This window comes from Tamandua tetradactyla, chromosome 4 (genome assembly GCF_023851605.1).
Source record: "Tamandua tetradactyla isolate mTamTet1 chromosome 4, mTamTet1.pri, whole genome shotgun sequence".
NCBI lineage: Eukaryota > Metazoa > Chordata > Mammalia > Pilosa > Myrmecophagidae > Tamandua > Tamandua tetradactyla.
The window spans coordinates 179,620,319-179,646,339 of record NC_135330.1 but is presented as its reverse complement, the minus strand read 5'-3'; the positions used below and the strand labels follow the sequence as shown (position 1 = coordinate 179,646,339).

Genomic DNA, 26,021 nt, shown 5'->3' with positions numbered 1-26,021 from the left:
AGTTGAAAAAAGACTTAAGTTTCCAAATTAAAATAGCCAAGGAGAGAGAGAGAGAGAGAGAGAGAGAGAGAGATTTTTGGGGGACATCTAATGGAAATTTAAAAGAACATGGATGAAAAGATAATCCCCAAATTTTACAGCGTGCATAAAACGTAAGCACGCAGAAACAAATGTCAGGTAATCTAAAAAAGAACTAACATCACACTGACACCAGACTTCTTATGTTCTAGAAGATGCTAGAAATCCACAGGGCAGAAGCGTCACAGTTTATTCACTTAACAAATATTTATTTAGGTTTTCTATATGCCAAATTCTGTTTTGGACAGAAATTCCTGCCGTCCTGAAGCTTACATTCCTGTGGGGGAAGACTGACAACAGAAAGACAGATAAGTAAAATATTTGGAATATTAGGTGATGTGAAGTACTTTAGAGAAAAAAAAAAAACAGCAGATTAGAGAAATATGAGATGTTGACCAGGGAGGGAGTCTGCAGTGCTAGAGAAGGTGTCCAGGCAAGGCCTCACTGAGAAGTAAGGATGCTAAGCATGCCGATTCTGGAGGAATATTCTTGTAAAGGCAATGGCAAAAGTAGGAGCTTGTCTAGACAGCTTCTAAAGAAAATTTTTTGAATATAGAATTCTGTACCAAGCAACATCCAACCAAATGTTTGGGCACAATAAAAACATTTTTTTACACATTCCAAGGCTCTGGAAGTTTTCCATCCACATACTCTAATTGTAAAAGCTTACACAGGGATGTTCTCCAGACTATGAAACAAGAATGCAAGAAAGAAGATAACTTAGAATATAGGAAACAATGAAAGCTTATATTTGAACATGGTGAAAAGGGGGAATATTTGATGGTCTTTTACCAGAATAAAAATTAAAAAGAAAACAGAACCATAGGACTGTCCAACAAAACAGTGAGCCTCGCTGTAAACAATGGACTGTGGTTAATAGTGTAATTATAAGAATAGTGCTCAATCAATTGTAACAAAATTAGCATTCTAATGCAAACTATTAGTAATATGAAAGACCGAGGAGTGCGTATATGGCAATTATGTATTTGCTGTACGATTTTTTGTAAAACTACAATTTCTCTAATAAAAATTAATTAATTAAAAAAGAAATAATGTCAGCTGAGTATGACTCAGAAAAAGCACAATAATTTAAACATGTGTAAATTAAGTAAAACACAAAAGCAAAAAATCAACAAGTCAACCAAACAATAAAAAACTTAAATGGAGTTCCTCCAAAAATGTGCTAAATGGATCATTCTTTGCCAAATGATACTGATTCAGTGATACACGATGTTATTTCCTACTCCAAGAGTCCAATCACACCACTCATTTCTGCTGTGGCAATATTCATATAATCCTAATATTGTAAATGCTATTTATAATGTCTTTGTTTAAGATAATACTTTAAATACAGCATGGAAAATTTATTGAAGTTTATGGAGTAGAAGATAATTGTTAAAACTAATATAATTCTAATATAACATTAAAAGATGATTCAAATAACTTTACCTAAAATAATAGCGTTAAATGTGTAGTTTTTGAAATTATAATAGAAAGCACTAGAAAAATGAAAGATGAAAATGTGTGATTTTGAAACTATGTGAATGTATTACTTTTATACCTAAGTAAAATGAATTGATTTCTAATGTTCTATGGAGAAGAATTGCAATTTAAAAGACAAGGAATTTCTAATTGTAAAAATGTTCTGACTTGTTTAAAAAAATACAAGGAAATCATTATAACTTTATAATATTTTGTGGAAAAGAGTTGCTGATGTACACCTAGAAGCAGGTTGAAGAAAATAGAAACATTTATAGTTGGAAATATTTTATTTACTGGAAAAATATCATTAAGAATACAGGACTAATCTATTTCATCAAGAAATATTCATAGCTTTTGGAATTGTAGGGAGTTATATTTTAAGACATTTCAACATAATTTCTGCAAGAGCATGCCAATCAAAATGAAATAAATATGATGTTAAGAACAAAATATTTCAAGACCTCAGAATGAAATTAGCATTTTCTCAGATTATTCAGTAAATTTCAATGAATGTAAAAAGTTCAGTGAAAGAAAGTCTGTCAATTTGTGTGAGATACCCACAGAAAATATCAAAATTTATCTTAAGGAGAGCTTCTTGGCTTTTTTTTCAATATTGAAGAGAAAATTGAGATCAATTTACATTGGGTTATAAAATCTACTTGCAGCAAATTCAAGATGATGTCAATAAAATGGGTTTCCAAACCACGGATGAGTCTAGGAACATGCTTTAGTTTCCTGGCTGCTAAAGCAAATACCATACAATACGTTGGCTTAATAACAGGAATTTATTGGCTGGTGGCTTCAGATGCTGGAAGACTTGCTTCCTCCCAGGGTCGGTGTCTTCTGGTTGGCTGGCAATTTTTGGCTTTTCTTGGCTCTCCCATCACATGGCAATGCACATGGTGGCATCTTTTCCTATCCCTTCAGGTATCCATTAACTTCCAGCTTCGCGCTGTTCCCCTTGGGGCTTCTTTCTTTGTGGCTTCAAGTAATAGGATTAAGACCCATCCTGATTATTAAGACCCACATCATAACTGAAATAACCTCATCAAAATGTCCTATTTGAATGGGCCACACCCACAGGAATGGAGTAAAATTAAGAACATGTTTTTTTCTGGGGTACCTAACCCCAGACCACCACAAACACAAATGAAAATGTTAATAGAGTTGTAGCTTAATTTAAGAAGAAACAGTAAAGATTTTTATATGCACAGTGTCCTGTTTAGTGAATGCCTAAAGCAGAAAATGACTTAGAGATCAAATGCTAAATGCTAATGACTTTTGATGCAGCATTTAATTATTGAATAGCCCTGAAAATGTATGGAGATTTTAAAAAATGAGAGTTATGACCATTGAGGAATTTCAAATGCTTTATAGGTTAATATACTTTCACAAAAAGAAATCAATTCATCAGTTTTTGGTTGGCAGAAATTCTATGGCAACTCTAGTCGTGACACTCTAGTTGTTTTGCTCTAGCATTGATAACTGTTTTCCCCCTTATGTTCCTATTAAAAACATTCTCTATTCAAATCTTTATCGCTATCAGTAGAAACAACTTCATAGCAGTAGAAATAGCATTTGAATAGCATATTTCCATTGATGTATCTTGGAAACATTCATTTTGTAGATCATAAATATAACAGATCATTGCATCATAGCAACTTATAAGGAAGTTCCATCACTTGAGCATTTAGACAGGAAATGTATTGTCCATTAATCAGGGAAGAAATGTGTACTTTACTTCTCTTTGTGCCCATTTCTTGTGTCCTAAGATATAAGGAAAAGAGAGGCTAGTTTGAAGGTCATTTCTGAGATAAAGTGGATAGATTTGGAAACTAATTAGAAGTGCGTATTTTAAGGGAGAAAAGACTCTGGCTTTAAAGCAAGGTCTCCATATTTGAGATACTGAATATGTGATGATGTTACTAGCCAAGATCAAGAACACAAAGTCAGAACAAGTTTTCAAATAAGGAATAGAAAAAACAGTCCCATTTGTGACTCATTAAATTAGGTCTTGAAGGATATCGGGGCACATGTATAGCTGATAGGCACTTAACAGTTTCGATGTGGCGGTCCGGGGAAAGCACTGATTTAATGATCAAGGTATGGGTACCATCATTATACCAATGGTAGAGCAATCATTGTAGTTTATGGAATCAGCTAGGGAAATAAATATCAGAAGGCAAAATAGGATTAGGTGCTGTCTTCTAGCAAACCAACAGGTCAGGCATTGGCAAAAGAGTTAGGAGGGAGAGGGGAAAGGAAAAGAAACAGTACGAAAATGATAAAGACTTGTGTCATGGAAGTTATAGGTGGCAATGTTTTTTTTTTTTCCTTTTTTAAATATGGACCATTCATAAATTTACATGTCATCTTTACACAGGGTCATGCTACTTTCTGTATGATTCTAATTTTAGTATATGTGCTGCCAAAACTAATACTGGGTAGCAATGCTTTAAGAACTCTGAATGTGTTTGGGAGATGTGAATATGGAGTGGCAATAGCATGAAATACTGCCGGAGGAAAATGTATGCTCCTTGCCTTTGGATTCTGTAATAAGGAGGCAGTTGGATTTTTTTGTTGCTGTTGTTCCTGTCAATTCTAAGATTCCATGAATAAACACTACTTCTAATCCTTCATGTTAAAAATAAAGCAACAGCGGAATTGTTTTTCCCTCCCATAGTACAGAAGATCATAGACACTTGACCATTCTTTTGAAATGAAAGAAAACACATGGTAATTTTAGATTGGGGAAGAGAGAAATTAGTAGAAATTTTGTAGTGCATGTGTTAGGTAAATTAATGGCCCTAGGGACCTATGAGACCAAGAGGTTAGGTATTAGCAAAAGTGGTCAGAAGAGAGAAAGAGAAAGGGAAAAGAAGAGTAGTCAGAAAGACTCAGAAGAGAGCTTGTGCCATGGAAGTTATGGAAGGCAAGGTTTTCAGGAGGATAAACACCCACCCCTAATCCTTGGAACCTATGAATATGTAACCTTATATGACAAAGAGACTTTACAGCTGTGAAGAGGCTTTTGAGATGGGGAGATAAGCCTGTATAATTCAGGTGAGGCCAGTACAAACACATGGGTCCTTAAGGATGGAGAACCTTCCCACCTGCAGGAAATCAGAGAGATGACAGTGTGAGAAGGACCCACCCTGCCATTACCGGCTTTGTCGATGGAGAAGGGGTCATGAGCCAAGGACTGAGGGTGGCTTTCAGAAGCTGTAAAAGACTAGGAAATGGAGCCCTCTGAAAAGAATGCAGCCCTGCCAAACTTTGAGTGCTCAATGAGACCCATGCCGGAATTCCGACACAGGACTGTAAGATAATAAACGTGAATTGTTTGAGCCACCAAGCTTAGACGTTTACTTGGTAATTTTATTATGGCAGCAATAAAAAACTGGTAGAGTGTTTTTTTAAAAATACAGTGTTAGTGGAGCTTATGTTCTTAAAGCTTATCTTTACATACAGCTGTGAAGGAACTGTATATATATATTCCTGCTCCATCATGCACGGTTATCTATATGTAATAAAAATATTGCCTTATATTTGGGGAAAAATAAATTACTGCTAAATAGGAAGAGTACTTATTTTTCTCACACACCCCCAGGACGTTGCTCCTAAGGACAAGAGAAACAAAACTTGCCCTAATTTGGGCCACCTGTGTCACATTACGATCATGTGATAGTGAGAGTGTTCCGGTTCCTGAGCTAAAAATACATTGCTGACACTGTGTTCTATTAATGAGTACACTATCTTAGCAAAGGACTCCAGGCTTTGATCTCGAGTTCATAAGCTTAAAAATCTTTATAATTTGTTTTTCCTGGGAACTCTGGACTTATTTTCTTTTTTTTTCAGTTGAATGATTACTAAAAACCCTCCTACATCTGCCCATCTGCATGTTGCTTCTTGAAAGAAATATTTTTTTCCCATAAGGTCTTAAATGTCATAATTCTTGTTTCTGTCTTATTTTAAACACTAACAATTCCTACCACTGTCAGCAAAGAGCTAGACCAGATTGTTTTCTTCGCTGGGGTCAGTTTTGTGTCCTCTTGTCCAGACAGCTCCAAACTTACAAATGGATTGTGTCCCATAGTTCCTTTTCAAGTCTGTTGTTTGAAATTTGGAACAGATTTCCCCATACGAACAAGGTAATGAAAGATGATTTGGTCACTAGGCTGCTCACATATGCTTTTCAAAGTATAGTTTGATGGTCCCAATTTATCTGTTAGTATGTGGGAAAAGGGACAATTCAGTACAGGAGCAGAGAGAATGAGATGAAGAGAATATCTTTCCCATTTTTTGGTAATATTACTGGCCCTAGACAACATTTTGAAATAGGTGAAGTTCACCACCCTCTGCCACCAAATTCTCATTTACCACTGCCTTAAACCCTAGGGACACCAATCTATCCAGCCTTTGTAAGCCTTCTCCTATGTTAAAAGTTTCCAACACTCCATTTCAAGTGACACCCTGCAACTATAGTCTTCAAAACAATCAGCACCTCTGGAGAAGTAGCTCAGAAATGTTCCATTCACTGATTTGGTATCCATCTCCCAACACTCCAAGGCTTGTTTTTTTTTTACAGTATGGAGCCTGTATGTTCTCCCCAAACTCCTCGTTAGATGCTTATATTGTGTTTTATAGGGCATAGCCTGCTCAAGGTGACTGCCAGTTATACCGACACCATCGAAGAAGCCACAGGGTCCTTGCCATGCACTAATCTTAATTATGGGTTGCTATGATTTAAACATGTGATTCAACCTGCCACAACTGATTGGATCAAGGATGGCCTGTCCTGTCCCAAAGAAGCCATCCATAGACTTTCTTATAAACATGAGCGGGCAGCCCAAGGAGGATGCTCTCTACTTAGCGTGACTGTATGTACCAGTTTGCTCAGGACTGTCCAAACGTATGTCTTTTTTATTTCCGAATGGATTATTAATAGTACTCCTTTTCATCTTCTAAAATCCCCAACTTCAGATAACAAGCTACATGGTCACCCTGTCTATACTGCATGGTGTTTGGATGAATTATGACATTTGATAACTGAATTATGAAGTTTGAAGGGACAACCAGAGAGGGAGTTGGGATAGTCTGCAGTGAAAGGAGCAGGAGTAGCAAGACTGGAATAGCTGTAGAACCATAATGATTGAGCAGTGCAGCAGGGAGACACCCACAGCAGGATGACCTCGAGATAGATAAACCAGTTCATTGGTTCAACAAATATTTATTGAACACATCATACATAGAAACACTGCCAAAATCTGGGAAGCCAGCTGTGATCAGGCTAGATGTAGACTTCACTTTGCTGGAATTTATAATATTATAGCCATATATATATAGGCAAAACACTCCAATGTGATCAGAGCTCTGGTGGGTGGGTGAAGTGGGGTATTTTCAGGCAGCATGTAAGAGGGGGCTCCAACTCAAATTTGTGATGTCAGAAAAAGGATTTTTAGGAAATAATATCTACACTTAGCCCAGAAGGGGGTGGTGAGAGCAAATCAAATGAAGGACAAGTGCTGGAGAATACTGAGGATATGCAAATGTCTGGGGGTGCAAAAGCATGGCATATGAAGAGCATGAGTTGCTACTGAGTCACCAGAGTTACTTCACATCAGTGACTCTCAAAGTGCAGTCCCAGACCAGCAGTGTCAGTATCCTGAGAACTTGTAAGGAATGCAAATTCTCAGGCTGGGCCCCAGATCACCTGCAACAGAAACTCAGCAATCTAAGATTTCACAAGGCTCCAAGTTATTCTCTTGCCCTTTCAAATAGGAGGACCACCGCTTCAGACTCTCAGATCAAATCCTGCTTCCTTTAAGGCCTTTGCTTTTGGGGCGATCTGAGGCCTTCCTCTGGCACCCTTACAACAGCTCCCCATCCACAATAGTCTCTGCAACCTGGAAAAGTCCACCTACTGGGATACTTCTGGGGGTCACTCTGCCTGACACTCATGGCTTTCTTGGGAGCTGCTTATATTTCTTCCATATCTGGGACATCCTTAAGTTTACATGTTGCTGGATTACAGTGAGACTCTGTCACTACATGCTCGTAGTCTTAGAAGAAGGAATGGGAGGAAAATATATAGTTCTATTGTATCTGCTTGACCATCTGTTCCATGATGCAAATTTCTTGACATTTATGATTTTTCACTTGAAAAAGATAATCCACAAAACATAACCTGGTGCAGCAGGAAAGGGCGTAGATTTTGGATCTTGATTGCCTAACTTCAAATTCCGACTTTACCACTTCCTAGCTATCTAACCAAGGACAAGCTGCTTAATCTTCCTCTGCCTTGGTTTTCTTATCTGTAAAATAGAGATAAATTTCCCTACCATATGGGATTACTGTAAGTAATAAATTAGTTAATTAATGTATAACCGTTTATATAGAGCCATGCATGTAATATGTGCTCATGGAATATCAGCTGTTGATTTGATTTCATGGTATGTTTCTACTATCCACCAGTTATTGCCTTCCCCATCCCCAATAGAATGTTGGGCCACTTCCTTCTACCTGCTGTTCTATTATCCACCTACATGAACATTCTTATTCACTAGTCAGATATTTCTAAATTACTTGTATTGACCTTGAGGTTTTAAGGAATGTTGTTCGATGAATGAATTCACTCTTATATGTAATGATAAGCAGCGCCTTAACTTTCAGAGGTTATTAATGCTTACTTGTTGCAGGTAATAACCCACCGCTTTGCTCCTCTTTTGATCTAAAGTTGCCTTTTTTTTTTTGCCATGGATTCCCTTGCAGGCACAATAGATTAAACTGACAATGTTTGGATTTGGGAGTTAGTCTAGTGACATTTTGTCTATATGGAGGGCACATGAAATATCCAATCTGATCAGAGATTTTGTTGTCCTGATGGCCTCCTTTAGCCAGCTACAGATTGCTTCTTTTTTATTTAATCTTACAGATCACTGTTGTTGTTTCTTCCTATCAGTGTTTCTTAAAGTACATAATCTGAAACTTTAGTTCTATGGAAATGTTAATAGGTGTTATATATTTAAAAAGACTTATGTGGTCAAATGAGTTTAGAAAATATTATATATAGATATAGAGATATAATATGAAAAGTCTCCTGATGTTTACTAAATGTCTTTGATCTCAAAGCACTTTTGGTCAAGGACCATCTCAGGGGCCTTCTGCTCTGTGGGACACACCTCAGAAACATCGCTTTAGCTGACATAGATACAATAGTGGCAGGCTGGTTGCTAGGGGAAGGGCTGTCATAGGCATGTAAATAACTGTTTGTGGTCCTGAACAACCGTTGCCTGATAGCGCATGGTTTGTTCTTTTAACACCGTGATATTAAAGGCTTCTGTAGACTCTCCCTCAGAGATTCTGAACTACAGAAGGAAAAAGGTGATGATGGAATAGAAAAATCAGGAAATGAAAAATGGTCAAAGCCTACTGAAGAGGCAGAACCCTGAGAGATTGCCAGGTCTCTACCTGCCAATGAAATGAAGAGATTCCTTCCACCATTGCTTTAAAAGAATTTTGACACCAAGAAAGCAATCATAACGGACCGCTATCAATGCTTTGAGGGGCTGGACTGAAGGGGAGTGTGATGGTTAAGTTCATGTGTCAATTTGGCCAGTTTCTGGTGCCCAGTTGTTTGGTCAAGCAAGAACTGGCCTGATTGTTACCTTAAGGATATTCTGTGAACTTAAATCATCAGTACGTTGATTGTACCTGTGGCTCATTACATCTACTATCAACTGAGGAGATTGCCTTCAACAATGAGAGAAGTCTCATCCAAGCAGTTGAAGGCTTTCAAAGGAAAAGTGATGATTTCAGCAGTCTGAAAAGAGAATTCCCATCTCTACTTCAGCCAACTAGCTTCTCCTAGGGAATTCATTGGAAAGCTTCATCAGAATTTCCAGCTTGTGGCCATCCCCACAGGCATGTAAGACAATTCTTATAAAATTCTCATAATATTTACAGATATCTGCTGTTGGTTCTGTTACTCTAGAGAAGTTGACTAATACAGGGAGTAAGAAATGAATATATTAAGTGATTTAGATCATACGATGATGACCTGAACAAACAAGTTTGTTTATTTAATCATTATCAGTTGAGATATAACAAAAGTGTTCATGATTTTATTAATATTTTTGTAACGTGGTAAGAAAATTGCCAGTTTAATGTGATTTGAAGCATCTTTCCTTATCATAAAAACTAAATAATTTTTTCATGTGCAGGGGAGTTGTGGGGACATGTGCCCCACCTGTCTCTCTTGGGCTTCAGACTAATAAATACTTATAATTCCCCACACCTTCTGTTTGAATTAGCATATGTTTAAATGTAACCAAATCTGCTTATTTTGATGGTGGGGGCACATTAACAGGTCTTTTCTTTTTTGTGTATATCTTCCCAAGCAAAATAAACCTCACATTTATACCTTATTTCATACAATGAGAATTTCCAAATAGAAAACGATATTTTCATTTTTTTCAAATCACTGCAGAAACATAAGTTAAAACCCGTTCTTTGATCTACAAATAAAATTGTTTTATAAGGTACTTGCAATCTAAAAATAAGTATTAATCCTATGTCTACCACTTGCAGTGGTGGTTCTCACCCTGGGAACAGGAATGGGATAAAAAATATGTCTTTTCAGAATCCCATCACCCAAGAATTTCTTTCTTCCTCAGGGTAGGATGATGGACATTTTAATGAGCTCCATCTATGTATTCTCTGGCTCTTCAATCTTTCAGTAAAACTTTGCAAACCAGCCGTGGCTGATGGGTACAGCCAAAATGATGCTTTATGTTTTTCATTACCTAAACTGCTTTGTAATTGATTCTTTTAAGAGGTAAGTTGGGCCATAGGTAGGGATTTTTTTACTGTTTATTTTCCATTTACTTCACTTCAAACTCTGTTTTTAGGGATTGGAGTAGGAAAAAAATAAAGAAATGAAATACAGAGAGAAAGTATAATGAGCACATCCAAGGTTGGAAGTTGTAAGATGGATTGAATATTGAACTGTGGCTGGAAGCAGGAAATGCAAGAGAAGATAACTATCTGAAACAGATATTGCTCTTCTTGTATTCCTATAAAGAACCACAATCATTACCTGAAATCTTATTTATTAAGAGAGCAAACAAGTAAGTGCAATGTCTTGAACTGCCTAGCTTATGAGCGGGCCTTTGGCACTCGATGAAATGAATCAGTTTCTCATCACAGAAATCTGCAGACAGCTGCCCAATTTGTCTGAATATGCTTTGGGGAGAAGAAAAATCTACTTTATCTTCCAATCTCCCTTTGGATTTATGATAGAAAGAACTGCATATGGAACAATGAATTAGCTGTGAAGAATACGTAATTTTTAGAAAAGGGAGCAGTAATGCCAAGTTTAAGTCAGGTGGTGAAATAAATTCTTGTTTATTTATTGTCAACAAATAACTGACAGATATCTACATTGAGTAGTAAGATCCCGTATAATGTGCCTTATGGAACAAATGTTTATAAATGTGGTATAATAAAATATGTTAGAGGAATATTATACTTCAGTTTTATATCCTAATAGTGTGGGTATCCCATTTAACATGGGGTACTACAAAAAATATCATTTTTAATGAGGCACTTTCACCTGTATGCCATTTCAAGTTAAGACTATTCTCTAAATTCAGAGCTGTAAGCATATCAAGTCTACATGGACTATTTTATTGTTTTAATTTAGTTTTTTTCTCATTATTTAATTAGTTTCTTATTATAAGAATAATATATGCAAGCTTATGGGCAAAATTTCAAATGTTACTGAATGGTATAAAGGGAAAGTAACATTTCTCTTTCCACCACCTGTATTATTAAGAGATAACCACTACGAATTGTTTTGACTCTCTCTTTTTTTTTGTCAGTAAATACAGGTATACTTCACTCTTTTAAAGGACTGCATGATGTTCTTTAGGAAGTGTCATGGTCAGGTTCATGTGTCAACTTGGCCAAGTGGTGGTACCTGTTTGTCTGGTTGGGCAAGTGCTGGCCTGTCTGTCGCGATGAGGACATTTCATAGAATTAAATCATGATAATGTCAGCTGCATCCACAGCTGATTCCATTTGTAATCAGCCAAAGGGGTGTGTCTTCTGCAATGAATGATGCTTAATCTAATCACCGGAAGCCTTTTAAGGAGGATTCAGAAGCAACAGGCTTTCTTCCTTCCTGCTTTGGCTGGTGAGCCTCTCCTGTGGAGTTCGTCCAGAACCACCATCAGACTCGTCAGCTTCACAGCCTGCCCTGTGGATTTTGGACCCTGCGTTCCTGCGGTCACGTGAGACACTTTTATAATTTTATATTTGTGAGTGTTCCCTGTGATTCTGTTTCTCTGGATAGCTCCAACTAACACAGGAAGCACTCAATAATAAATTTAAGAGGCACAGATTAATGAGCATTTAACTTGTTTCCAATAGTTTTTTTTTCCAATTTCATAGAATGCTGAAGTGAATATCGTGGAAGATGCATCTGCATATTTGTTTGAATACAGGAAACATTTTTGGAGGTAGAATTGCTAGGACATAGGGTATATGCACTTAAACGTTGACTGTTAATCTAGAACAATCTGTTATAGTACCGTCAAACAATTGCCAAAAGGCTGCAGTTAATTCTATCAAACTGAATATTGGTTTTATCAAGTTACATTTTTGATGTAATAGATAAAAATACCTCCTGCTGGGCGGGCCGCGGTGGCTCAGCGGGCAAGAGTGCTTGCCTGCCATGCCGGAGGACCCCGGTTCGATTCCCGGCCCCAGACCATGTAAAAAACAAACAAACAAACAAAAAATAATAAAATAAACAAAATACTAAAAAAAAAAAAAAATACCTCCTGCTAAAACTTAAATTTCTTTAATAAATTATGATATTGAATATCTTTATCTCTTTTATTGTCATCTATGTTTTTAACTTTGCCTGTTTTTAAATAAGGCAGTTTAAGCTTTTTTTTTGATTTGTGAGAGGTATTTGTATAGTAAGGGAATTGGGTCTTGATATGCTTTGTATGACGCAAATATATTCTTCTAAATTGGCATTTTTATTATGTTATGGTATTATTTAATGTTTATTAGCTTAAGTGTGTGTGTGCGCATATGTGCCTGCATGTGCACACGTGTGTGTAAATATGTAGTCATACGTATTAATCTTTTCTTTCCTGACTTCTGGAGGATCATGTTTTTAAAACAGGCTTGATTCTGCTCTCCCATCCCTTCTTGTATTCTATTGGTCATATTGTGGTATTTCGGAAATACCAAAATCTGCAAAACAAAATTTCACACATATATTATTTTGTTCTTTATCCTACGGAAGATGATTTTAAGGAGTACGGGAGTCCTGGTGTGCACCTGTGGCGTGCGGTCTGTGTGGTTCACGTTTGCAAAGGACATCATTAGCTTGTTGGGGCCTCAAATTAATATTATCCCAGACCAGCGAGGGTAGGACGCATAATTAGGGGTCCGAGGAGGAATTCAACTCACCGTTAAGATTCCTCAATTTCAGGTCGACTTTTATGTTCGTAGTCCACATACACTTTAACACTTCACTTGTTCCTTCTGGGTGAGTGGTCAGACCGCAATCAATAACCTTAAAAAAAATTAAGGTGAGGGAAAGAATTCTATTTTTGCCATCCCTGGGTCTTTAGTATTTATATTCTCGAAATGTGGTAAAACAGCAGTTACTTTGTTTTTTGAGGCTGTTTACACAGTCAACTTGAGGCAGGCCAGACTTACCCATTGGTCATTTGGTCCTTTCCCCTCCAGATCACTGAAATCCCTCCCTCTGCTGCTTTTCAAAAATGGATTTAGATGCAGGAAAAAGCTTGTTTGACACCAAATCAAGCCACATATAAGAAGCCTTGAGTGCGGTGATTTTATGGGGAAAGTGATGGGTGACAGTCCCTGTACATGACTTTTGAGGTAGTACCAGTCCTATGACTACCAGGCAAAGAGGAACATTTGGCCACTTTGAAAAGTGAAAGGTGGAATCTTGGTTTATTTTGCATTTCTTTGATGATTCAAGGTGAAACCTTTTTTTATAGTCAATGACCTTTGTAGGTTTTGCCATGAAATTTAAAATGAACACTTTTTTTTTTTCTTGCATGGGCAGGCACTGGGAATCGAACCTGGGTCTCCAGCATGGCAGGCGAGAACTCTATCTGACAAACATTTTTAAAACTTGTTTTTAAGGTCACTCACTTCGGCCCATTGGTGTTATATAGTCCACTTTTCTGGCACAGGAGTGAAAATGTGGTCTGTAGATTCAGAAGACAAGTTCCACTAATTATCATTTGTATGGCCGTGGGAGAATCCTTTTTATAATAGCCATAATAACAAATACCTTACTTTTCTCACAAGATTTTGTTGAAGAATAAATGCAATGTGGATGTGAAGATATTGTTTAACTTGTAAAGCACAGGTGAATAATAAAATAAAACTTAGAAAACCTTATTAATTTCTGACTATCTAAAATGAAAATTGTGCAAATGGGCAGGATTCCTTACCGTGGTGGATTGAGGTGCGTGTGCCACTTTGGACATTTCTTCTTGGTCCATGTTCTGGTTGGTGTGGACCCATTGTCATTAGGGTCTCTTGATCCTTACTGTGGCTAAGGTGTGGCCCAACTGAATCAAGTTGGGCTTTAATCTGGATTATTAGAGTCCTTTATAAACAGAATGAAATTCAGAGGTAGAAAGAGAAAGCTATGGGAAGAAACTGAAAGTCTGGAGGAGAAAGGAGAAGACACCACCATGTACATTGCTGTGTGTCAGAAAAGCCGAAAAACAAGGTTTGCCTGCAGCCAGCCCCGGAAGCCCACAGTCTTTTGGGAGAAAGCATCCCTCTGATGGTGCCTCGATTCTGGACTTCTCCCAGTCTCAAAACTGTGAGTCAATAAATTCCTGCTGTTTAAGCCAACCCATGTATGGTATTTGTTTTAGCAGCCAGGAAACTAAGATGCAACATCTTTTCTATTCACATGGACTCAAAATCCATACCTCTCATCAGGAGCCAAGTCACAATGTTGATTCTAAACTCCAGCTTGTCTATAAAAGGAATCTTATGACTTGATCACTACTCTGTATTCTACATTTTCTTCATGATGCACTTCAACACCACCCCTATACCTCTGAGAAATCTTTCTAAAAGGATTTTTCTCACAACTTTTAGTAATTACTGTTGAATGTGTGAACCAAAAACTGAACTGTTTCCTGTTAGTTCCTAATATGATGGTCTAGGATTTATTTTATTTTATTTACATATTAGGTACTGCCCCTTTTTGCTGTTTCTATAATTTGTAAGAATATGGGCAAGGATCGATAACTCCTGAAGTCTCATGGACATGTAGGAGTTTTGAAAAGCATTTCAGTGTCATGCTAAAAGATATCCTGCTGTTTCTGGCTCATATCTTCTCTATCAACCAGCAGATTGCCTTACTCGTAAGAAATACTCTAACTCCATAATTACTTATTGTTTTATAAGCTCAGAGAACAAAGAGCTGCCAGTATCATAACCACTCCAGAGGATAAATTAAAACTGCCATTGGAAGAGAAAAATGGCCTAGATATATAGAAGGGGCAAGTACAATAGTTCACAAGTGTAACAAATTATTCTCTACCAAATTCCATGATCCTGGGTCAAGCTTTCTAGTTCAGAGTTTCAACAAGAAGAGATATAAACATCGTTGTTAACCACTTTATTTTGTCATTGCTGAATTAACAATAATTTACTCTCTTGGTCAGTCGTCTGCTACAGACCATTGGCTGAGTTTCATGATAGGAGAGAAAGAGTCACTGATTTATCCTTTCCCTATCCTTGTGCAGAGGTGAATGAGAGTGTGCAAATGGAGTAGGCTTACTATATGAGATATTTTGGTGAAAGAGTGGGTTCCTCACTAAGACAGAGTTTTAATCTAAAGACTTCCCTTTTACATTAGTGTAATGCAAAAATATGAATTGTCTTCCTGCTGTGTATAGGGCACTGTGCTGGGCACTGCAGGGGACAGGTCGTGAATAATCCAAGCTCTCAGTAAGTTTCCCTTTGGTAGGCACATGAGCAAAGTGATTATTTTTTTTTTGCAAAGAATAGAGAGCCATCTGTGGGTTGAATAGAAGGCAAAGGAAGATTTGGTGGCAACAGTGACATTAGTTAAGCTATGACAGAGATGTGAAGTAGAAGGGTGGCAACAGGAATAGAATAGAAGGAATTGATTCTGTTGATGAGGTTTCTGTGAACCCACAGTTTTCACTGGATACACTGCCTATGCATGATAGAAATAAAATAAAAATTAAGGTAATAAAAAAGGTATGCAACTAAGTCACAAGGCGAACTCTTGTTGTGTTTGGTTATCTGATGCATCTCTGAGCTTCCTGATAAATAATAGGTTACCAAAAGCTTTTATTTTCAGAGAGAAGGAAATACTAATCAAAACCAGTTTATCGGAGACATGACAGAGTAACTGGTATTGTATTGTAAGGCCTAAAATTTCATGGGTTTCCTTGGCATATTGAGCCTCACGGGGTTCCCAGTCCTGCTCAGGAGTTGCCCTGCTTGCTGGATTTCTGTTTGCAGGTGTGCCCCCTACCCTGCGGGAAAGGCTCCTCACCTGGCTAGTTACCTAACAGCTGCACCAGCTGCACCCCATTTGGTCCTCAACCTAGTGAGTTTCAACTCCCTCCCAGCCCCCAAATTATACAAGCAGGCCAATCACATCCTTCCAGGGGAACCAGGGATTGCTGCACCTCTTGTTACTACGAAGCCTGCCTCCCACATCCTCTGCAGGCACATGCTGTGCCGACGCGCAGCCCCAGGTGCTGTGACCCTGCTCTGGGCCATAGTGTATATGATTAATAAACTGCTGTCAATCTCATTTGTCCAGGGTTGGGTGTCATGTGCCCAGCCTTCTCAGTCTTTGCACAGCAGAGGGTCCCCCCTTCACCAATGAGGTGAATAGGAGGCAATCAGAACAACTATTCCTCTTGCCATAAACAACTGACAACCAGAATGAAAAATAGAAAGCAATTGTTTTCAGACATTGGATGACTGGAAGCAAAGGATGGTGATTCCTGAGAGAAGGACAGAGGATCTCTCTGGCTTTCTGCCTAGGGACAGAGACAACTTACTGAGTTGAGAAGACAGGGATTAGAAGGTGGGGGGTCTCCCTAACGGTTGGTATTTGTGGAGCAGAATACTTCAGATCTGAAGAAATCTTCAGAGGAGATTATTAAAGTCTTTGGACTCCACATAGCCTAGTAGAGAATAGCTGAAGGGATGCTCTGAATGGAATGGAGATTCAAGGGGAGCATAGGGCTGGAAGAAATAGGGATTCTGACTGCTGGTGTGCAGGGACGTTACTGAACACTCAGACATTCAACTGATTCCACAGAAAAGGTGTGCATTATGAATAGGTTTATATAAGTCCTGGAGTAAAGACCATTCTAGGTCCACTCTAGCAAAAGTTACAAATAAGGCTTGAAGTGATCAGTCAGCCCCACCAGAAAATTAACCAACTGCCAGATAATTAATCCAGATTTTCAACATTATAGCATCAGTAATGTTTTGCCTACAATAAAAATAAAATTATTAGAAATGCAAAAAAGCAGAAAAATGTAACCTAGACATAACTGAAATGTTGGCATTAGCAGACAAGAATGCTAAAATAAATATTTTAAATATGTTCAAAGCTTAAAGGAAAAATATGGGCAAAATGAGTGAGCAGCTGGGGATTTTAACAGAAAAATAAAAACTAATAAAAAGAACAAAATGAAAATTATAGAATTGAGAAATATGTGAAATGAAAAACTCACTGGACTGGCTGAACAGCAAGTGGACACTGCTGAAGTAAAAATTAGTGAAATTGAAGACAAGGCAGTATAAACTATCCAAATGAAGAACAAAGAGAAAAAGGCTGAAAAATATAAACAGGGCCTTAACCATCTATGGGACAATATTAAATAGTTACCGTGCATGAAGGTACAGATCCAGACAGAGAGACAAAGAAAAAATAGCAGAAAATATCCTAAAAAAATTATGATAGAAATATCCTAAAGTTAATGAAGACTACTACAAACCCATAGATCTGAGAAACACAACAAACTTCAAACAATAAATCTAAAGAAATTCATACCTCTATAGCAAAAAATGCTAAAAACCCAAGTTAGAGGAAAATTTAAAAGCAGCCAGAGGAGCAAGTCACATTAAGTATAGATGAATTACAGTATGAATAGCACTGACCTCTCAGTAAAAATAATGCAAGCCAGAAGAAAATGAAACTACATCTTTAAATTCTTTTTTTTTTAAAGAATGCCCAGAATTTTCAAACTGATTTTCAGTAAAAATATTCTTCAAAATGAGAGTGGGACAAATATATTTTCAAGTAAACCAAAGCTGAGAGAATTTGTTACTAACAGGACTGCACTAAAAGAAATAGTAAAGGAAGCTCCTCAGACTAAATGAAAGTAATATTAGAAGGGAACTCATATATATACAAAGTTATAACTAGCAATGTAAGTAGAAAATACGTGGATAACAGGAAAGATTTTTTCTCTTTTATTTTCTTCTTTTAAACAACAATAAATAAAATGTATTGTGGAATATTCACAAGTGTGAAGGTCAGATGTATACAATAGGAGTTTGAAGTGGGTAAATGGAAATAAACTATTGTACCATTCTTTCATTACATATGAGGTGATACAAAATTAGTTAATGGTTGACTGTTCTAATATAAGGTTGCATGTTGTAATCCCTAGAGCAATCATAAACAAAAACAAAACAAAATAGTCTCTCCAGGAAGATCAACTAATTCCATCCCCTTATCCTAGATTGTGGACACCCCTTTTCAACATGAAAAAATTAGAATGGGCATAGCGCAAAGACCCAAAGGAGGAGGAGTTATAACAGAGAAGATAGACTTTAACAAATGATTATGACTTCTGTTTCTCTATTAATGATATTTCTTTTAGCTTTAAGGGTTCTGGAACAGCTAGAAGGAAAAACCGGAAAATGTTGAGTGGTAACCCATACCAAACTTTGAAATCCATTCTGTAACTACTTGTTAAAATGTGTTTTGAAAATTATTGTTTTTCTATATATATGTTGTATTTCACAATAAAAATATTAAAACAACAACAAAAAAAGAAAAAGTGGGATAGCTAAAATGCTGAGAGGAGATAAATGAGGTACTAAATGTACTCAAATCAAAAGAAAGGAGGAAAAGAACAGGAACAAAAAATAGGTGGAAAAATACTTGAAAATACACCTAGATAATCAATAAACAAACCATATGCTAGGAGAAAATACTCATAAGTATTTGACAAAGGATTTGTATCCATCATATGTAAAGATTTTTCTTCAACTCAATAATAAAAAGACAAACAAAACGGTCCAATAAAGACTAGCAAAAGGCTGGAACAGATAACTTACAAAGAAAGATATATGAATGACCAAAAAGCATAAGAAGAAGTGCCCAACATCACTGGCTATTAGAGAAATGCAAATTTAAAAGACCATGAGATAACTACTACACACCCACTAAAATGGCTATTGAGGAAGCAAAACAAAACAGCTGAAAGCAACAAATGTTGGTGAGAATGTGGAGCAATGTTTCCTTGTCTACCCTTTAACTACACTGTAATCTCTTTGAGGGTTGATGTCATGTCTCATATTTCACAAATACAGTGTGCCATAATGAAGACACTCAATAACTACTTATTGAATAAATGAATGAGATGGAAGCTCTTAAAGTGCATTCTTGGTACCTCCTCTGTGATTCTTACAATGTTCAATGAGAATCATTTAAGAGTAAGTTACTCTTACTTTTAAGTTTCTCTCTTTTTAATGTTTTTAATAGTAAAATATAATATATATGCAAACCAAAGAAAGAAAAAAGCAATGATTTTCGAAACACACTTCAACAAGTAGTTACAGAATAGATCCCAGAGTTTGTCATAGGCTACCATTCCACCATCTCAGATTTTTCCTTCTAGCCGCTCCAAAACATTGGAGATTAGAAGGAATATTAATATACTGATTCAGCAGTCATACTCATTTGTAAAATCCTATTTTCTGTGTAATACCTCCTCCTTCTCCTTTAATCCTTCTCCCAGTCTATAGGGATCTTTGGATAATGCCTCTTCTGACTTAGTAGTAAGTAGAAGTAAACCTACTATTGCTTTAATATAGCTTGCTGAAACATCGATTCATGAAAAAGGGAATCAACAGTTCATTGGCAAGAGCACTTTTACTGGTGCATGGATGGATTTTTCAGGAGGGGAGGAGGCAGATGCCAAAGGAAATTGCAGTCAGGTCACTTAAGGGCCATTGACTGGGGTTTAGAGGAAGCTGGATCATGGATACTGAAGTGGAAAGAAGAGAAGATCAACATAATTCAAAGCAAGAGCAATGGACAAGAATTCACCCACAGGTTTGGACACAAACTCGTATGGACAAATGTCTGTTTCCAGCAGGTCTTTTTTTGTAGGAACAATTTTCTATCTCCTAGAAGCCTTGGAAACTTTTGTCTACATAGTTGTTCTAAAATTGGTATTTGTAGATTGTGTGTGTCTATGTGTTTGTTTAATCTCTTACAAGACCTCAAACACAAAGTACTCCCAACATTTTTTTAAATTGAAATACTTCATGATTAGTGATATTTGCTGCAAAGTCTTCAGAAATGACCTCTAATATGTGTGTTCACAATGGGTGCAGAGATTTATATGTTAATCATCCTATTTACATATCATCTTTCCTTTTTGAAGTGGAGAATGAGAATAAGAATAGTTAGACAAATTTTTTTAAAGTAGTCTTAAAATATCATTTTTTGTTCGCTTGATATCTTTAAAATGACTGGATATAATAAAAATTGTTTATGATGTATATATATTTTTTTGCATGGGCAGGCACCAGGAATCGAACCTGGGCATCCAGCATGGCAGGTGAGAACTCTGCCTGCTGAGTCCCTGTGGCCCACTCGTTTATGATATTTTGACTGTGCCTTGGTGTGCTGGCTTGAATCTATTATGTACCCTGGAAAAGCCTTTGTTCTTTTAATGAAATCTTGTGGCAGCAGATCTGTTGTTGGGTGGGGCATTTTGATTAGATTATTTCCTTGGAGATGTGCCCCACCCATTCAAGCTGGTCTTAATCTGCTTGCTGGGGTCTTTCAAGGGAGAGACATTTTGGCAAGAACTCAGAGAAAGAAATGCCCAGGGAGGAACAAGCAAGGACACACAGAAGCCCAGAGACAGTTTGGAGAGAAGGGCCAATGGACGTCATCTGTCTTCCCATGTGACAAAGGAATCACAGATGCCATTGGCCTTCCTTCAGTGAAGGTAACTTCCTCTTGATGTCTAAGTTTGGACATTTTTATGGCCTTAGAACTGTAAATTTGTAACCTAATCATCCCATTTGGAAAAGCCAACCCATTATTGGTACATTGCATTCCGGCAGCTTAGCAAACCAAAACACTTGGAAAGGTATGGGGCTGATCATTGGATAATTAAAGCCTATTTGTCAGATTGCACAAGTGGGTACAATCACTCCTAGTCATTCAGAAGTTTATTTGAAGGCATTACCAGCTTGGAAACAAGTTTTCAGGCAGGATTTACTTTGCCCATTTGTAACAGTAGTTTTCTGGGACCAACACTGGGGGTGTTATAGGACTCCTCAAATACTTTCAAAACTGAAGATGCAATGCTTCGAAAGTTCTCAGTTAGACCAGGACCTCTCAGAAGAGGCATTTGAATATTTATTTATTCAGGAGTTAAAGATGGAGTTTGGTTAGGGAGAAGAGGTTATTTATTTATCCTTTTACTATTTTGTAGAGACCATCATGTAAGATAGTGCTCAAAAATACTTCTAGGAATATACACATATTCTGAGAGAAATTTAGAAATGATTTTCTTGCTTAAAGGTTTTATGAATAATAACGAGCTATATATTAGTATAAAAGGCCAGTATGGGACAAAAGAAAGTGCTGGAATGGAGCTAGCTGGCTTACTAAATGAGCTATGTTGTTCAAAGTGAAAATTTCTCTAAGCCAAGATCGCAATCTTATATATAACAAAAGATTCACTATCCTTCCTTCTATATGCCCCCTCTTATTTATAAACATTTTCCATTTGGTCTTGGGTATTTGCGTGTAGTTGTGCATGTGTGCACGCCCATGTGTGTGTGTTTAATGCTATCACAGGAAGCTGACCAAGTATCTTGGTATACCAATCATCAAAAACGAAAGATCTGTTTGTATATCATTAGTGAAAAGGAAGAGTAGCCTTTGAAGACTGACGAACTCTGCCACATGAAGTCCAGCAAGCCTTATAAGAAAGCATCTACCTGCTAGAGGAGCAGGACCGTCCACTTCTCAAACAAACTGTACACCTTGTTTCCTACATCCAGGAGAGATGCCTGAACTTTCACTCCAAGATTTGATCTTTGAATTGTACGATTGCTCCATGTAGATGATCAGTAAATGTTCCTTGGACTGGGTAAACTCTGACATTTGAACTGTACTTTTCATGGTCTGAGTGTGAGGGATATTTTCTGAACTTGTCTTTGAAAAATCAATGGTAGTTTTGGAACTGAGAAACAAAGCTCTTCCCTGTGCGAATGGAATTCAGTGGAGCTTCCAGGCAACACAGATTCAGGTTGGTGGACGCACTTACAGGCAGAATGGCACTGAAGTAAGGTGTGTTAAAAGAGAAACATGGGAAGACCTCAGAAAAAGTTCAACAGCTCACAGTATTTTCCCACTGTATTATCAAACACGGGTGCCTCTATCCTGCTTCTGTGAAGTATACGTTCAATTCTCAACACCTTGTTTTCAGAAATAGAAACTCCCTTTTCCTCCCCTAATACTTCCGTTATATCTTCAGCAGCTCTACAAAAAGCAACGGAGTGGCATCAGAAGGTTAGATCGTGTGGATGGAGGCTGGTCGTCTAGGCTTCTGTTTCCATATGTGCAGTTTGTCAGAGACGCAAACTTGTTTAAATAATTTCTTATCCTTAAGTTTGTCTACTCATTAAAAAGATCCATAAATGAAATGCAATCTGCTATTGTTATAGAAGGATTCTGAAAAGTTATTTACTGATTTCTAGAAAGTGGCATGCAGAACTGTACATAAATGACACCAGATAAATGCAAATAGTAAAGTGAAAGAAATAGATTTACTTTTAATAACAAATAAGGAGCATATTGGACAGCAGACAGAGTCCAGTCAAAAGCCTGGCAGCAAGATGTCTCTGTGTGGCCACAGGCCAGCTCTTTCAGGATGTAAGTGGTCTCTTCTCTGTCTGTGCCCACTATTTCAGGGTAGTGGTTTTCATGCAGTAGACCAGAATAGTGATGTGGCTTAAAACATGTCAGCCCAGCTTCCTAATTTGGAAACTAACAATCATAAAATCACCTTCTCTTCAAGAAAATCAAGGTCATTAAGTTTTAGTACAATCACATTTTTTTCAGGCTAAAGGAAATGCTGAGAGAGGCAGGCAAGCATCAAATCAGAATACTTAGTGAGGATCCTTGGAAGAGGTCAGATTTTAGACTGCTTTGTCTTTATTCTCTCCTTTGAGGCCTGGAAACTCTTGGAGAAACCAATCGCAGTATTTGGTGTGAGTGACAAATACATGGCCTCTGTAGTTATTGCATATCACAGGCAGTGAAATGAGAATGGTAACAATTAGCATTCAGTTCGAGAGACTGGAGAAGTAATCACTAAGGCATAATTAAGGAAACAGTTAGTATCTAAATACATAGCTTAGTGTAGGTCTGAAATGTTGCGTAATTTCAACATTCCATTAATTTGCAAAGTCATTTGTTTTTAGGCGCTATTTTGTCTGAATGTCCCCCTAAAATGGTCTAGTTGAGAATTTTCAAAAAATGTTTATTCTAGTAACATATATGCAACCCCAAATTTCCCCCTTTTAACCACATTCAAATATATAATTCAGTGCTGTTAGTTGCATTCCAACACTGTGATACCACCACCATCAAGCATTACCCAAACTTTTCCATCATCCCAAACAGAAACCCCATACCTATTAAGCATTAATTCTCATTCCTATCCCACCCCAGTTCCTGGTAACCTGTATTCCAGTTTCTGACTCTATGAACTAATTTTTCTAATTATTTCATATCAGTGAGAACATATAATGTTTGTTCTTTTGTGTCCAACTTATTTCGCTCAACAGGATGTCTTCAAGGTTTGTCCATGTTGTCACACATATCAGAACGTTCCTTTTTACAGATTAGTAACATTCCATTGTATGCATATACCACATTTTGTTTATCCATTCATCTGTTGATGGACACTTGGATTGCTTCTATCTTTTGGAAATTGTGAACAATGCTGCTCTGAATATTAGTAGGCAAACGTGTGACTCGTTGTTTTCAATTCTCTTGGATATAAACCTAGAAGTGGGATTTCCAGGTCATACGGTAATTTTATATTTGACTTTCTGAGGAGTTGCCAAACTGTCTTCTGTAGCAGCTGTACCATTTTACATTCCATCAGCAATGAATGAGGGTCCCTATTTTTCCACATCCTCTCGAACACTTGGTTTTCTTTTCTTCCATTTTTAAAGATAGTAGCCATTTTACTGTGTATGAAATGGTATCTCATTGTGGGATCTTTTTTTTGATAAATTCTTTTCTTATTTTGTGGAAAAAAAACTTAGCAAGAGCAGTTTGAACAGTGCTTACATTCAAGTGTTTTTTCTTGGAAGATTGTTATATTCCTTGTGAAGCTTCTTATATTCCTTTTTGGATCAGCTTCCAATATTTCAGCCTTTGCACTTTCAGTGTCATGTAAATGTTCCTTTAATGGGACATTGCTGCTGGTATCTTCTCCTGGGACTTCTTCATCCTTTTCATCACAATTGCTCATTTATGTTCATAAATTCACTTTTACTAAGTTACCCTGGCTGCATGGCTGAGTGTCTCAAATGGCAGAGTGTTAACATTCCCACAGTGAAGTATTTCTTCTATTTCAAATTTCATTTTCAGTGTTGTCACTCTTTTTTTCTTCACTGCACTTTCACTTTTGCTGGTCAATTCTTTCACTTATCCTTATTTATAAGACGTCACATGGGTTTATCACTGGGAAAGGAGGCAAGATCACTACACACTTTGTTGGATGTGTGTGACCATTGTGGGGCTCAATCACCAACAGGCTGTGAAAGAAGCCATGTGAAAAACACATTCTTAAACTTAATCCATTCATGTGGATATGAACCCATCATCAATGGGACTTTTGGATGAGGTTGCTTCAGTTTAGGTGTATGGAGCCCTTCATACGCAGAATGGAATTCAGACATGCAGAGAGAAAGCCACATGGAGCAGTCAGAAGCTGGAAGTCAAAGGAACCGAGAAGCCAGGAGATGCCACATGTGTGTTGCCACGAGACAGGAAAACCAAGGACCAAGAGCACATGTGTGTTGCCACGAGACAGGAAAACCAAGGACCAACAGCAACCAGCCCCAGAACAAATCTGTCAATATATATTTCATTTAATTTGGGCCTTTGCTGGTAGTTGCATAGATAGATATATAATTGTCAGGTCTTCTAGTTGAATTAGCCCCTTTACCAGTATATAGTGAACTTTGTCCCTCATAAAAGTTTGAGATCTTAAGTGTATTTTATCTAATAGAGTATAACTACCCCAGCTCATTTTGTTTTTTGTTTGCATGGTATATATTTTTCCATCCTTTCTCTTTCAACCTACTTGTGTCTTTGAATTTAAGGTGAATATCTTGTAATCAGCTTTGGTTGGGTCATGCTTTTTTGTCCATTCTGTTTATTTCTGACTTTTGACTGGAGAGTTGAATCTATTTACATTTAAGTAACTCCTGATAATGCAGCACTTTCTTCTGTCATTTTGCTTTTTGGTCTTTGTAAGTCTGATACATTTTCTGTCCCTCAATTCTTCTGTTAATGCTTACTTTCATATTCTTTTTAGTTTTTGAACTGTACCATTTTGAGTCCCTTCTTATTTCCATCTCTTTATATTTTCCAGTAATTTTCTTTGTGGTTACTGTGAGGCTTAAATTTGACATCCTATACCCATGATGTTATTCATGCCGAGACCAACTTAACCTCAATAGCATACAAAAATATTGTTTCTATAATCCTCCATCCACCTACTCTTTAGTTGTACATGTTACAAATTGTATCTTTATACATTGTGTTTCAAACAATAGATTTATCATTACTTTTTATGTACCTGCATTTTAGAGGCTGCAAAAAATAAAAATTGGATTTATACACCCCAAAATACAATACAATAGCCCTAACATTTATTCTTACACATATATTTGTCTTTACTGGAGATCTATATTTCTTTATGCCACACTGATCCACTGTCTAGTGTCCTTTCCTTGCAATTTGAAGAACTCCCTTAATTACAAGAAAGTCTAATGTTTATGAACTTCGTAAGCTTTTGCTTATTTGGGAATGTCTTAATATT

At 37.1% G+C, this 26,021-nt stretch overlaps 1 non-coding gene across 1 annotated transcript; it reads right to left on the bottom strand.

Moving 5' to 3' along the window:
- Nucleotides 1–3,899: 3,899 nt before the first annotated feature.
- Nucleotides 3,900–4,001, bottom strand: LOC143681934 (U6 spliceosomal RNA). The gene has a single exon (XR_013174970.1). It is a non-coding gene; the product is annotated as a U6 spliceosomal RNA (small nuclear RNA).
- Nucleotides 4,002–26,021: the final 22,020 nt, after the last annotated feature.